We start from the raw sequence: 15,394 nt of genomic DNA on the forward strand, positions 1-15,394 counted from the left end.
AAATAGGAACTCAAGGCAGGTACTTGGAGATAGAAACTGAAATAAAGACTTTAGCAGAATCTGCTTATTGGCTTTCTCCCTCTAACTTGCTCAGTCCAGATCTATTGTTCGGACACAGCCCACAGTGTGCTGGGTGCTTCCACATCAATTCACAATCAAGAAAGTATCCCAAAGAGACACCCACAGGCTATTTGGGGAAGGATATTCCTCAGCTAAGATTCCTTCTTCGAGGTGTAAGTTTCTGTCAAGTTGACAAAAATCACTATGATATTCTATCCTATGCCTTGTCAATTTTGAAAAATAAATACATCACTTTAAGTCATGCCTTTTCAATTCTTGTCCCAAAGATGTCATGCTAATATCACAATATAAAGCATAGTCCAACAAATTTTAAATATTTCAACAATGAAAGGTTTAAACACTTTTTAAAAGGTCTCTTAACTGTGGTCTTCTGTTAAAAGGAAGAAAACAACAACAACAAAAAAGTTCGAGTCAAACATTTTTTTTCTTTTTTTTTTTTCTTTTTTTTTTTTAATTTTTATTTTGCAATACAATTAAGTTCTACATACAGGCACAGATTCCCTTGTTCTCCCCCCTCATGCCCCCCTCACCTTCCCCCCAGCCCGCCTCCCATTCCAATCTCCTCCAGGGCAAAGCCTTCCCCACAGACTGAGATCAACCTGGTGGACTCAGTCCAGGTAGGTCCAGTCCCCTCCTCCCAGGCCGAGCCAAGCGACCCTGCATAGGCCCCAGGTTTCAAACAGCCAACTCATGCAATGAGCACAGGACCCAGTGCCAGTGCCTGGATGCCTCCCAAACAGATCAGGCCAATCAACTGTCTCACCCACTCAGAGGGCCTGATCCAGTTGGTGACCCCTCAGCCATTGGTTCATATTTCATGTGTTTCTGTTTGTTTGGCTATTTGTCTCTGTGCTTTATCCGACCTTGGTCTCAACAATTCTCGCTCATATAAACCCTCCTCATTCTCGCTAATTGGACTCCCAGAGATCCACCTGGGGCCTAGTCATGGATCTCTGCATCCAGATCCCTCAGTAGTTGGATGAGGTTTCTAGTACGACAATTAGGGTGTTTGGCCATCCCATCACCAGAGTAGGTCAATTCGGACTGTCTCTCGACCATTGCCAGCAGTCTGTTGTGGGGGTATCTTTGTGGATTTCTGTGGGCCTCTCTAGCACTTTGTTTCTTCCTATTCTCATGTGGTCTTCATTTACCATGGTCTCCTATTCCTTGTTCTCCCTCTCTGTTGTTGATCCAGCTGGAATCTCCCACTCACCCAAGCTCTCTTTCCCTCGACCCTCGCCCTTCACTACCCCCACTCCTGTCCAGGCTGTTCATGTAGATCTCATTCCATTTCTCTGTCATTGGGCGATCCCTGTGTCTTTCTTGGGGTCCTGATTTCCAGGTAGCCTCCCTGGTGATGTGAGTAGCAGTCCAGTCATCCTTGTTCCACATCTAGTATCCTGTTATGAGTGAGTACATACCATGTTTGTCTTTCTGAGTCTGGGATACCTCACTCAGGATGATTTTTTCTAGGTCCATCCATTTGTCTGCAAACCTCATGATGTCATTGTTTTTCTCTGCTGAGTAGTATTCCATTGTGTATATGTACCACATTTTGTTTATCCATTCTTCAGTTGAAGGGCATCTAGGTTGTTTCCATGTTCTGGCTATTACAAACAATGCTGATATGAACATAGCTGAACAAGTGCTCTTGTGATGTGGTTGATCATTCCTTGGGTATATGCCCAAGAGTGGTATAGCTGGATCTTGGGGGAGATGGATTCCCAATTTTCTAAGAAAGCGCCATATTGATTTCCAAAGTGGTTGTACAAGCTTGCATTCCCACCAGCAGTGGAGGAGAGTTCCCCTAGCTCCACATCCTCTCCAGCATAAGGTGTCTTCAGTGTTTTTGATCTTAGCCATTCTGACAGGCGTAAGGTGGTATCTCAGAGTTGTTTTGATTTGCATTTCCCTGATGATTAGGGATGTTGAGCAATTCCTTAAATGCCTTTCAGCCATTTCGAGTCAAACATTTACTTTCACAGTCCAAGAGGGAAAAACCAAGGCACAGTAACATCAGATCAAAGCAAAAAAAAAAAAAAAAAAAAAAAAAAAAAAAAAAAAAAAAAAAAAAAAGTACAAAGAGCTAAGTGTCTGACATCTAGTCTTATGAAAGTTCTGATTAATCCTCTGGCTCTGCCACCCTCAGCACACACAGCTTCTCTCATAGTCTCAGGGGTGTGGCTCCACTCCACCTGTGTTCCTGTCTTGAAGATTCCTCCAGGTCCTGGAATATTCAACATCTCTATTGCTATGGTATCTGCACTTTCAGCAATGGCCTCTCCTGGCCTCCTCAAAGACTCTAACCCTGCCACATGGTTTCAGTCTTCATCTACCCTCCTGACCCTTCAATCTTTGATTATCAAATACACCTAAGGCTGCACTTTCACCAAGGGTGTCTCCAGGCTCACCAGCTCCCATGACTATTTCATGTCTTCAAAACCAGTACTATCTAGGAGGCTCTTACATAATCACCGTGTTCAACTCCCAGTTTGAGATGTAGTCTTGCCTCACCCTCCCCAGACACACCCTGGACCACAGTTTCTGTGTGCTAACCCTAAGGAGATGCTTTCCAGAAGATGCCACCTCAGTGGTGCTGGTTTGTATAATTCCAGATGACTTTTCAAGCCCGGCTGCCCAGCACTGATTTCTCCACTAATGCAAAGGTTGTACTTCAATGGTGCTGCTCACTTGTTAATCCCAGCTGATTCTTCAGCCCCAGCTCATCAGAAACCACAAGTTCTTAATTTAAAAATATCCCGCATCAGCCCTGATATGTTTATGAAGAGACTCTTAAACTTACCTCTGAAAGGTCCTAAGCCAAGCCTCCTTTGTATTTCTTCTAGAGTCTAAGCTCTTGAAAACAGCTCGTTAAATGGTGAGTACTCAATAGCTTTTCCAGACCAAAGTTCTAAATTTCTGTCACAATCATCCATACCACACATGACAGGTCTATCACAGCAATATTCCATGGTCTGGTATAAAGTCTGTTCTACTGTACCTTCTGTTCCTGTGATAAAACACCATGGCCAAAAGCAACTTGGGAAGACCAGGTTTTATTTACCTTACATTTCTAGTCCGTCATAAAGGAAATTGATGCGCTGACCATGGAGAAATGTTGTATACTGATTTCCTTTCCATGAATTGTTCAGTTGCTTTTCTACAGTATCCAAGAACACCTGTCCAGAGGTGGCAACTCCAGCAGTGAGCTGGACCCTCCTACATCAATCATTAACCAAGAAAATGCACCTCAGTCTTGCTCACAGGAAATCTGATGGAGGTGTTTTCTCCATTGAGGTTTCTTTTCCCAGGTAATTCTACCCTGAATCAATTTGACAGAACACTAGTCAAGAGAAGAATAAAGGTCTTATTACCTCTTATAGGTTAAAGTCCATCATGAAGGACGCAAGCACCAGAGATCTTGGAATGAACCTGGAGGCAGGACTGAAACAGAGATCACTGCTCTGTCCATGTCAGTTTTTCAGCTAACTTTCTTATAGTCCAGACCTACTTGCCTTGGTATGGCATTGCCAGTAGTGGACTGAAAGTTCCTATATCAACCAACAATTCAGAAAGTGCTCCAAAGATATGCCCATGGAATAACCTGATGAATGCAATTTCTTAATTGAAATTCCCATTTCCCTAATATGTCCAGATTTGAGTAAAATTGATACTTGTTGCCCAAACATGGTAGCCAGAGTTCAGATCCTAATAACTATATAAATGCCAGACATGGTTTTAAGCACATCTGTAATACCAGCCTAACTAAAATAAACAGTACCTCCAAGTTCAAAGCAAGACCTTGTCTCAAAGGAAGAGGAAGAGAATGATAGAGGAGAGGATGACACTCAGAGTCCTTCTATGGCATCTGCATATACAAAAGATGTGCATCAACACACATGTACACCTGCATATGTACCCCATATACACATATAACACACACAGACATGCACACATGTACACACAAATAAAGTAAAGACACATTCATTTATGCAAACTCAATAAGGAAAATGAATACTCTAGTCATAAGATACTGAAATTGTGATATAGTGACAGAGATGCCACAGCGGATTTCAAATATCTAAAATGTAATACTTTGATTGAAATAAACATTTAAATACTCAGTTACAGTACAATACAAATGCTTAGCATATTTAATATAGGTAGTGATAAAGATTTCTGATATTTCAAAATTTTAAAAGTATTGATAAAGCATTTAGAAATATTTATCTTTAAAATCTATAGTTTAACACCAAAATATATAATTACAGAATTTATATGAAATTACTAAAAGAAATGTAAAATAAACACAAATAAGTTTTTAAAATGGACAAAAATTCAATAGAGACCTTCAATGTAATGTTTATTAACAAAATAGATGAAAATTGGAAACAATGCTAAATTAATAATGAATGATCTAAGAACAAAATATTCAATGTTTGATATAAAACCACCATAACTAAGAGAAATTAGAAATAGCAAAATACTTACATGAAATTTAAAGTCCCTGTATATTTCATACACATAAAATTGTTTTATATAAAATAAGATAGCAATTAAAATAATAATCAGAAAAAATATGTAATTCTTAGAAATGCTCACTTATCCGTATTGGATAAGCATTACAAATAAAAATAAATGTATAATCATAGTATAATCAATAATACTCTTTAGCATGCATGGTCTCATAAAAAGTCTTTGAACATAAGGAGTAGAAAATTCCCAATTCAGCAAAAACATGTTTACAAAATTCTCAGCAAGCACCATGTTCATCATCAGACACTAAAAGCATTTTCTAAACAATAAGTAGCAAGGACAAGATGCTGACATTTGCTACCACTCATCATTTTGTAGTAGTGATGATGGCCCAGCCACTAAGACATGACAGCAAATAACATAGATATCAGAATGGAAGAGAAACTAAAATGTATGTTAGTAATATATTGTAGTTTTTACATAGAACAATGTAACATCTTTAAAATGTGTTGTTTTATATAAAGCATAAACAACCTTGTAATATATTTTTAGCAATTGTTTTTCATAATAGGAAATATCTCATTGAACATGAAGACATACACAAAGTATGATTAACCCTGAATCTTGATTTATCTGTATAACTACTTAGAGTGTGCCTTAATGGTATATCATTCTATTTGACTTCTTATTCTAGAAATTTATAAAGTTACAAATTTAGTAATAGATGTTGTTGACATTCAAGTACTAGGGTACTCAGGAACAAAGTAAGCAAAGATATAGCTAAAATCAATGTAAATAAAATTTTATAAATTTTTATGTTATTAAAATGATATAAATGCATGTGTAAAATGCCATAATTATACATTAACACAATTACAAGGAATTATTTTCTTCCTACTGTCTTATGAATTTGATGAAATCCCAACCCACATCTCAACTGGATTTAATTATACAAATTCACATGGGTGTTTAAATTTTCAAGATGCCATTGGAAAGTATGTCAGTTATTTTTCTTGTTGATGTGATAAAATACTATGAAGAAGTCAACTTATGGAGGGAAGAGTATATTCTAGCTTATTGCCTTTGGGGTTATTCCATCATGGTGGAGAAGAAAACATGGTTTCAAGGAGGGAAGGTATGATGTCAGAAGTTGAGGGCAATTGATCACACTGTATCTATAGTTAGTGACATTGCTGCTATTTCTCTTTTTTATTTAGTTCATGACCCGTACATGAAATGGTACCACCCACTTTTTGGGTGTCTGTTTCTATCCTAGTTGAAATAACCAAGAAAATAATCCCTAGAAATTCCCCCAGAGACTAAAGTAATCTATGTAACTCCTCACTGGTCTGACCTGAGGCTTCTTTCCTAGGTAATTCTAGGTCAAATAAATTTGAAATCAATAAAAACTATCACAAAAGGGAAGAATGGGAGGATTGTGTCTCACTCAATGAGATGCCAAGCTTTCTTTAGAAGGTGTAGTTCTTATGACAGTGTGTCATTTCTCAACAGAGAATTGGGGAAGTGAGAGTATAGGATTAGAATAGTTTAAAACCAGCCTCCTTCACATACAGTAAGTTGACAAACAAATAATATTTATCTTTTTCAAAAGATATGAGAAATAAAGCATCTAGTTTATGGACACAGAGAGGTGGTTCTAAAGCAAAAGGCATGATAAACATACTACTGGAAGAAAAAAGACTAGGTTTTGAATGCTTTGTGCACCACCACTACAGAAGGTCTTGTATAAGACATTGACAGGGAAAAGAAGATATTTGCAATGTTATATAACAAAAATTATTAGCATTGACTGCGTTTTGAAATATCTTGAAAGTCAATAGGAAAGAAATCCATGAAAATATAAGGCAGAGAAACTTTTGTTTACAATGTTGACATACAAATGACCACAATCAATAAAGAATTTTCCAAATCAGCACTGATCAAAGCCACTCTGTTATCTATTCAACAGTTATCACACTGGCAGTATTAGAAGTCTGAGACCGCCTCTACAGTTTGTTGGTAAAGCTTCGAACAATGAGTATTTGTAATACCTCATGGTATTAGTCACTTTTCCTCCTTTATGTGACTAAATACCTTGACCAAAGCAGCTTAAGAAAAAAAAGAACTTATTCTGGCTTGTCTTGTGTTTGTTTGCTTGTATGTTTTGTGCATTTCTGTTTATTTTAATAATATTTTTATTTTTTAAATTATAATATAGCCACAATTATTTCCATGTGTTCCTTTTCCTCCAGCTTATATTTTTAAACATATACATTCACCATGCCCACGAATGTACCACAGCAAGAAATTGAAACCTGGTCACATTGCAATAGCAGTCAGGAAGCAGAGAGAGAACATCCACTGGGAAATACTACAAAACTTCAAGCACCACCCCCTACCCACTGACCCATTACCATCACCACTTACGTTTTCCATAATCTTCTCAAACAGTGCCACTGACTGGCAAACAAGTTCTCTGGAACATGAGTCTATGGAAGACTTTCAAATTCAAATTCGTCATTCACTGTTGTAGTTTACTGTGTCTTTGACAAGTTAGAGAACTATTTTCAAAATAAATAGCACATCTGAAGATAAAAAAAAAAATCTTAGATTTATCAATCTCACTCCGCCGGGTGGTGGTGGCACATGCCTTTAATCCCAGCACTCGGGAGGCAGAGGCAGGCAGATCTCTGTGAGTTGGAGGCCGGCCTGGTCTACAAAGCGAGTTCCAGGAAAGGCACAAAGCTGCACAGAGAAATCCTGTCTCAAAAAACCAAAAAAGAGGGAAAAAAAAGAAGAAAAGAAAAGAAATACTAGCCTATCTGTGCAAAAAGGATCTATGCAAATAGTGCTCATTCTACCCTTATCTTCAAGGCTAGAAAGTGCCCACAGAGATGTTGATACATGAGTTTGTTAGATAACCTTTAAACCCCCCTTAATAAATTAGACCCTTTCACTTCAGTTGCTCTGGAATGTTTCTTTTTTTCTTTTGTCAATAAGCCTTCAAAGTGAATGACCAGTCTTCTGAAAATATTGTTCCTTATCAATGTGCAGTGCTTGAATGCATTCAGATTTAGAACATTTGTATCATTTGGGAAAATTTAAATGCCTCAACTATTACTAATATAAATTCAGTGATTTTATTGTTATTGTTGTGGATTGTTGTGTTAATCGGCCTCTATGACAAAATACTTGAGAACACTACTTAAAAAGGAAATATGCTGGCTTACCTTTCAGAAGTTCCAGCTTCTCATCACCTGGCTTTGGGCTCATCATAAGGCCAAACATCATGGTAGGGAGTAAACAGTGGAAGAAGCTTCTTACCTCTACTGGGACAAATGTATAGGGCAAAAAAGTCAAGGAGCAACAGAAAACTACACCATGGGACAATGGTTCTCAATCTTTCTAATGCTCCAACCATTTAATACAGTTCCTTATGTTGGGGTGTCCCCACAACTATAACATTATTTTCATTGCTAATTCATAACTGTAATTTTGCTACTCTTTGTATTGTAAGGTTAATATCTGTGTTTTCTGATGGTCTTAGGCAATCCTTTTGAAAGGGTCATTCAACCCTCAAAGGAGTCATGACCCAAAGCTTGACAATCACTGTCATAGTAGGTTGCTAAAGACCAATTGTCTTTAGCAGAGCCCACCACTCAAGTTTGCATTCATCTGTCATAGACCATTAAATTGAAGTTCATAAATTCATTATTCATTCATGACATTAGTGTTATTTTGATTCAATCACATCCCCAATGCCCTCTCTGAGAATTCTACTTAAAGGAACAAGCCCTAAGCCCATGAGCTTTTCAGATTTATTCAGGCTTGTGTAACCCATAGTTCATGGGCTTCAGTTAGTTGAGGAAAGCCTTGAAAGTAGCCCAACACAAAATTTCAAACTTACTTAAAACATTATTTTTTAGAATTTTTTAGAATTCAGATCAGATTGCTGCTTAGGTCATGCCCCTGCAGAGGCCTGTCAATCACAGTTGCAGTAGAAGAAAGGGATAGTTTTCTCCCAAGGCCCAGTCTGTGTGAGTAAACAAACTTCACAGGCTTAATCTTCCAAGAGAATGAAGCTATAGAATAGGTTACCAGACTACCTCAAGGCTTCAAGGGCTGCCTGTGAAGACACCCCATCCTTTATAATGGAAACCCCTCCTCCTCATGCCTTTCACATTCTCAAAGTCACACATTCTTGTTTTTTTCTTTGTTTGTTTGTTTTTTGGTTTTTTTTTTCCAATAGAAAATTTTATTTTTAAAATGTGTTTAATGTGTTTTCTTTTTTTTTTTTAATTTTTATTTTGCAATACAATTAAGTTCTACATACAGGCACAGATTCCCTTGTTCTCCCCCCTCCCGCCCCCCTCACCTTCCCCCAAGCCCGCCCCCCATTCCAATCTCCTCCAGGGCAAAGCCTTCCCCACAGACTGAGATCAACCTGGTGGACTCAGTCCAGGTAGGTCCAGTTCCCTCCTCCCAGGCCGAGCCAAGCGACCCTGCATAGGCCCCAGGTTTCAAACAGCCAACTCATGCAATGAGCACAGGACCCAGTGCCACTGCCTGGATGCCTCCCAAACAGATCAGGCCAATCAACTGTCTCACCCACTCAGAGGGCCTGATCCAGTTGGTGACCCCTCAGCCATTGGTTCATATTTCATGTGTTTCTGTTTGTTTGGCTATTTGTCTCTGTGCTTTATCCGACCTTGGTCTCAACAATTCTCGCTCATATAAACCCTCCTCATTCTCGCTAATTGGACTCCCAGAGATCCACCTGGGGCCTAGTCATGGATCTCTGCATCCAGATCTCTCAGTAGTTGGATGAGGTTTCTAGCACGACAATTAGGGTGTTTGGCCATCCCATCACCAGAGTAGGTCAATTCGGACTGTCTCTCGACCATTGCCAGCAGTCTGTTGTGGGGGTATCTTTGTGGATTTCTGTGGGCCTCTCTAGCACTTTGTTTCTTCCTATTCTCATGTGGTCTTCATTTACCATGGTCTCCTATTCCTTGTTCTCCCTCTCTGTTGTTGATCCAGCTGGAATCTCCCACTCACCCAAGCTCTCTTTCCCTCGACCCTCGCCCTTCACTACCCCCACTCATGTCCAGGCTGTTCATGTAGATCTCATTCCATTTCTCTGTCATTGGGCGATCCCTGTGTCTTTCTTGGGGTCCTGTTTTCCAGGTAGCCTGTCTGGTGATGTGAGTAGCAGTCCAGTCATCCTTGTTCCACATCTAGTATCCTGTTATGAGTGAGTACATACCATGTTTGTCTTTCTGAGTCTGGGATACCTCACTCAGGATGATTTTTTCTAGGTCCATCCATTTGTCTGCAAACCTCATGATGTCATTGTTTTTCTCTGCTGAGTAGTATTCCATTGTGTATATGTACCACATTTTGTTTATCCATTCTTCAGTTGAAGGGCATCTAGGTTGTTTCCATGTTCTGGCTATTACAAACAATGCTGATAATGAACATAGCTGAACAAGTGCTCTTGTGGTGTGGTTGATCATTCCTTGGGTATATGCCCAAGAGTGGTATAGCTGGATCTTGGGGAAGATGGATTCCCAATTTTCTAAGAAAGCGCCATATTGATTTCCAAAGTGGTTATACAAGCTTGCATTCCCACCAGCAGTGGAGGAGAGTTCCCCTAGCTCCACATCCTCTCCAGCATAAGGTGTCTTTAGTGTTTTTGATCTTAGCCATTCTGACAGGCGTAAGGTGGTATCTCAGAGTTGTTTTGATTTGCATTTCCCTGATGATTAGGGATGTTGAGCAATTCCTTAAATGTCTTTCAGCCATTTGAGTTTCCTCTGTTGAGAATTCTCTGTTTAGTTCTATAGCCCATTTCTTAATTGGACTGTTGGGCATTTTGATATCTAATTTCTTGAGTTCCTTATATATTCTGGATATCAGTCCTCTGTCAGATGTGGGATTGGTGAATATCTTTTCCCATTCTGTAGGCTATCGCTTTGCTTTGTTGACCGTATCCTTTGCCCTACAAAAGCTTCTCAGTTTCAAGAGGTCCCATTGATTGATTGTTTCTCTCAGTGTCTGTGCTACTGGTGTTGTATTTAGAAAGTGGTCTCCTATGCCAATGCGTTCAAGACTACTTCCTACTTTCTCTTCTAGCAGGTTCAGAGTAGTAGGATTTATGTTGAGGTCCTTGATCCACTTGGACTTAAGTTTTGTGCACGGTGATAGATATGGATCTATTTGCAGCCTTCTACATGTTGATATCCAGTTTTGCCAGCACCATTTGTTGAAGATGCTTTCTTTTTTCCATTGTGCACTTTTGGCTTCTTTGTCAAAAATTATTTGTTCATAGGTGTGCGGATTAATGTCAGGGTCTTCAATTCGATTCCATTGGTCCATATGTCGGTTTTTATGCCAGTACCAAGCTGTTTTTATTACTGTAGCTCTATAGTACAGCTTGAAGTCAGGGATCGTGATGCCTCCAGAGGTTGTTTTATTGTACAGGATTCTTTTGGCTATCCTAGGTTTTTTGTTTTTCCATATGAAGTTGAGTATTATTCTTTCCAGGTCTGTGAAGAATTGTGTTGGTATTTTGATGGGGATTGCATTGAATCTGTAGATTGCTTTTGGTAAAATTGCCATTTTTACTATGTTAGTTCTGCCTATCCATGAGCATGGGAGATCTTTCCATTTTCTGACATCTTCTTCAATTTCTTTTTTCAGGGACTTAAAGTTCTTGTCATATAGGTCCTTCACTTGCTTGGTTAGTGTTACCCCAAGGTATTTTATGTCATTTGTGGCTATAGTAAAGGGTGATGTATCTCTGATTCCCTTCTCCGCTTTTTTGTCCATTGTATATAGGAGGGCTACTGATTTTTTTGAGTTGATCTTGTATCCTGCTATGTTGCTGAAGGTGTTTATAAGCTGTATCAGTTCCTTGGTGGAATCTTTGGGGTTGCTCAAGTATACTATCATGTATTCTGCAAATAGGGAAAGCTTGACTTCTTCCTTTCCAATTTGTATCCCCTTAATCTCCTTATGTTGTCTTATTGCTCTGGCTAGAACTTCAAGTACTATATTGAATAAGTATGGGGAGAGCTGACAGCCTTGCCTCGTTCCTGATTTTAGTGGAATTGCTTTGAGTTTCTCTCCATTTAATTTGATGTTGGCTGTTGGCTTGCTGTAATTGCCTTTATTATGTTTAGGTATGTTCCCTGTATTCCTGATCGCGCCAAGACCTTTATCATGAAGGGGTGTTGGATTTTGTCAAATGCCTTTTCAGCATCTAGTGAGATGATCATGTGGTTTTTTTCTTTGAGTTTGTTTATATGGTGTATCACATTGACAGAGTTTCATATGTTGAACCATCCTTGCATCCCTGGAATGAATCCTACTTGATCATGGTGGATAATTGTTTTGATGTGTTCTTGGAGTCTGTTTGCCAGTATTTTATTGAGTATTTTTGCATCAATGTTCATGAGGGAGATCGGTCTGTAGTTCTCTTTCTTTGTTGTATCCTTGTTTGGTTTGGGAATCAGGGTAATTGTAGCCTCATAGAAGGAGTTTGGCAATGTTCCTTCTGTTTCTATTGTATGGAACAATTTAGAGAGTATTGGTATTAACTCTTCTTTGAAGATCTGGTAGAATTCTGCACTGAAACCATCTGGTCCTGGGCTTTTTTTGGTTGGGAGACTTTTAATGACTGTTTCTATTTCGTTAGGGGTTATTGGACTATTTAAATAGTTTATCTGGTCTTGATTTAATTTAGGTATGTGGTAACTATCCAGAAAATTATCCATTTCTTTTAGGTTTTCCAGTTTTGTGGAACAGAGGTTTTTGAAGTATGACCTGATGATTCTCTGGATTTCCTCAATGTCTGTTGTTATGTCCCCCTTTTCATTTCTGATTTTGTTGATTTGGATGCTCTCTCTCTGTCTTTTGGTTAGTTTGGATAAGGGCTTGTCTATCTTGTTGATTTTCTCAAAGAACCAACTCTTTGTTTCATTAATTTTTTGTATTGTTCTCTTTGTTTCTATTTTATTGATTTCAGCTCTCACTTTGATAATTTCCTGGCATCTATTTTTCCTGGGAGACTTTGCTTCTTCCTGTTCTAGAACTTTCAGGTGTGCTGTTAAGTCACTAGTGTGAGATTTCTCCAGCTTATTTATGTGGGCGTTTAGTGCTATGAATTTCCCTCTTAGTACTGCTTTCATAGTGTCCCATAGGTTTGGATATGTGGTGTCTTCATTTTCGTTGATCTCTAGGAAGTCTTTAATTTCTTTCTTTATTTCTTCCTTAACCCATTGGTGATTCAGGTGGGTATTGTTCAGTTTCCATGAGATTGTAGGTTTTCTGTAGTTTTTGTTGTTGTTGAAATCCAACTTTAGACCATGGTGGTCTGATAGAACACAGGAGGTTATTCCAATTGTTTTGTATCTGTTTAGATTTGTTTTGTGACCAAATATGTGGTCGATTTTAGAGAAGGTTCCATGGGGTGCTGAGAAGAAGGTATATTCTTTTTTGTTAGGATGGAATGTTCTGTAGATGTTGATTAAGTCCATTTGAGTCATGATATCAGTTAAGTCCTTTATTTCTCTGTTAAGTTTCGATTTGGGGGATCTGTCCAGTGGTGAAAGTGGGGTGTTGAGGTCTCCTACTATTAATGTGTGGGGTTTTATATGTGATTTAAGCTTTAATAATGTTTCTTTTACATATGTGGGTGCCCTTGTGTTTGGGGCATAAATGTTCAGAATTGAGACTTCATCTTGGTGAATCTTTCCTGTGATGAGTATGTAATGCCCTTCTTGATCTCTTTTGATTGATTTTAGTTTGAAGTCTATTTTGCTGGATATCAGGATGGCTACACCCGCTTGTTTCTTAAGACCGTTTGATTGGAAAGTCTTTTCCCAGCCTTTTATTTTTAGGTAGTGTCTATCTTTGAATTTGAGATGTGTTTCTTGTATGCAGCAGAAAGATGGGTCCTGCTTTCGTATCCATTCTGTAAGCCTATGTCTTTTTATAGGTGAATTAAGTCCATTGATATTGAGGGATATTAATGTCCAGTGATTGTTCATTCCTGTTATTTTTTGGTGGTGATGTGTGTGTACTTTTCTTCGTTGGGGTTTACTGCTGTGGCTTTATCTATTGCCTGCGTTTTCGAGGGTGTATCTGACTTCCTTAGGTTGGAATTTTCCTTCTAGTGCTTTCTGTAGGGCTGGGTTTGTGGATAAATATTGTTTAAATCTGGCTTTGTCATGGAATGTCTTGTTCACTCCATCTATGATGATTGAAAGTTTTGCTGGGTATATTAGTCTAGGCTGACATCCATGGTCTCTTAGTGTCTGCATTACATCTGTCCAGGACCTTCTGGCTTTCAAAGTCTCCATTGAGAAATCGGGTGTTATTCTGATAGGTTTGCCTTTATATGTCACTTGGCCTTTTTCCTTTGCTGCTCTTAATATTCTTTCTTTATTCTGCACGTTTAATTGTTTAATTATTATGTGGCGAGGGGACTTTTTTTGGGGGTCTAGTCTGTTTGGTGTTCTATAGGCTTCCTGTATCTTCATAGGCATTTCCTTCTTTAAGTTGGGAAAGTTTTCTTCTATGATCTTGTTGAATATATTTTCTGTGCCCTTGAGTTGGTATTCTTCTCCTTCTTCTACCCCTATTATTCGTAGGTTTGGTCTTTTCATGGTGTCCCAAATTTCTTGGACATTTTGGTTCATGACTTTGTTGACTTTAGTGTTTTCTTTGACTGATGAATCTATTTCTTCTATTGTATCTTCAACACTAGAGATTCTCTCTTCCATCTCTTGCATTCTGTTGATTATACTTGCATCTGAAGTTCCCAATCGTTTTCTCAGATTTTCTATTTCCAGCATTCCCTCTGTTTGTGTCTTCTTCATTTTTTCTATTTCCCTTTTCAGGTCTTGGACTGTTTCCTTCATTTGTTTCATTGATTTTTCTTGATTTTCTTTCAGTATTTTATTGTTCTCTTCCAGGACTTTTTTGATTTCTTCTAATTTGTTTGCCCTTTCCTCTAGTTGTTTACAGCGTTCTTCACATTTTTTTGTTTTTTCCTCTACAAGAGCCTCTAGCTTCTTCATGATGACATTCATAAGGCTATTTTCTTCTGCTTCTTCCAATTTCTGATGTTCAGGTCTAGGTGTTGGAGGAGGGCTAGGGCCTGGTGATGGTGTATTGCTATTCATTTTGTTGTATGTGTTTCTGCCTTGACGTCTGCCCATCTCCTTGTGGTTCGTTCTTGGCCTTATCCGCACACTTGGTTCAGACAGAGCTGACAGATTCAGGAAGTCTCTCTGTCTTGTCCAGATGGGAGCTCTCTTGTCCAAATTGGAAGTCCGGGGCAGGATGGGAGCTCTGTGCTGTGCTTCAGAAGTGAAGTCCAGGGCAAGATGGGAGCTGGGGGCCAGCCTCTAAGTCTCAGGAAGAGGCTTGGGGCTCAGGCAGATGGGTGTGGGGGCAGGGCGTGGAGACTGCAGGGTCTGCCAGGGGTCTTAGAGAAGGGGATCCTTCCTGGTGGGGCTGTGCTTCAGAAGGGAAGTCCGGGGCAAGATGGGAGCTGGGGGCCGGCCTGGTTTTTTTTTTTTTTTTTTTTTTTTTTTTTTTGGTTTTTCGAGACAGGGTTTCTCTGTGTAGTTTTGCGCCTTTCCTGGAACTCACTTTGTAGACCAGGCTGGCCTCGAACTCACAGAGATCCGCCTGCCTCTGCCTTCCGAATGCTGGGATTAAAGGCGTGCGCCACCACCGCCCGGCTAAAGTCACACATTCTTAACCAGAATTCCTTCCTCTCCCTTCACCATCCAGGAATCAAAAGCAGTTTGGTTTCAGGCTCCAG

This window comes from Peromyscus eremicus, chromosome 15, assembly GCF_949786415.1.
Source record: "Peromyscus eremicus chromosome 15, PerEre_H2_v1, whole genome shotgun sequence".
Classification (NCBI taxonomy): Eukaryota; Metazoa; Chordata; class Mammalia; order Rodentia; family Cricetidae; genus Peromyscus; species Peromyscus eremicus.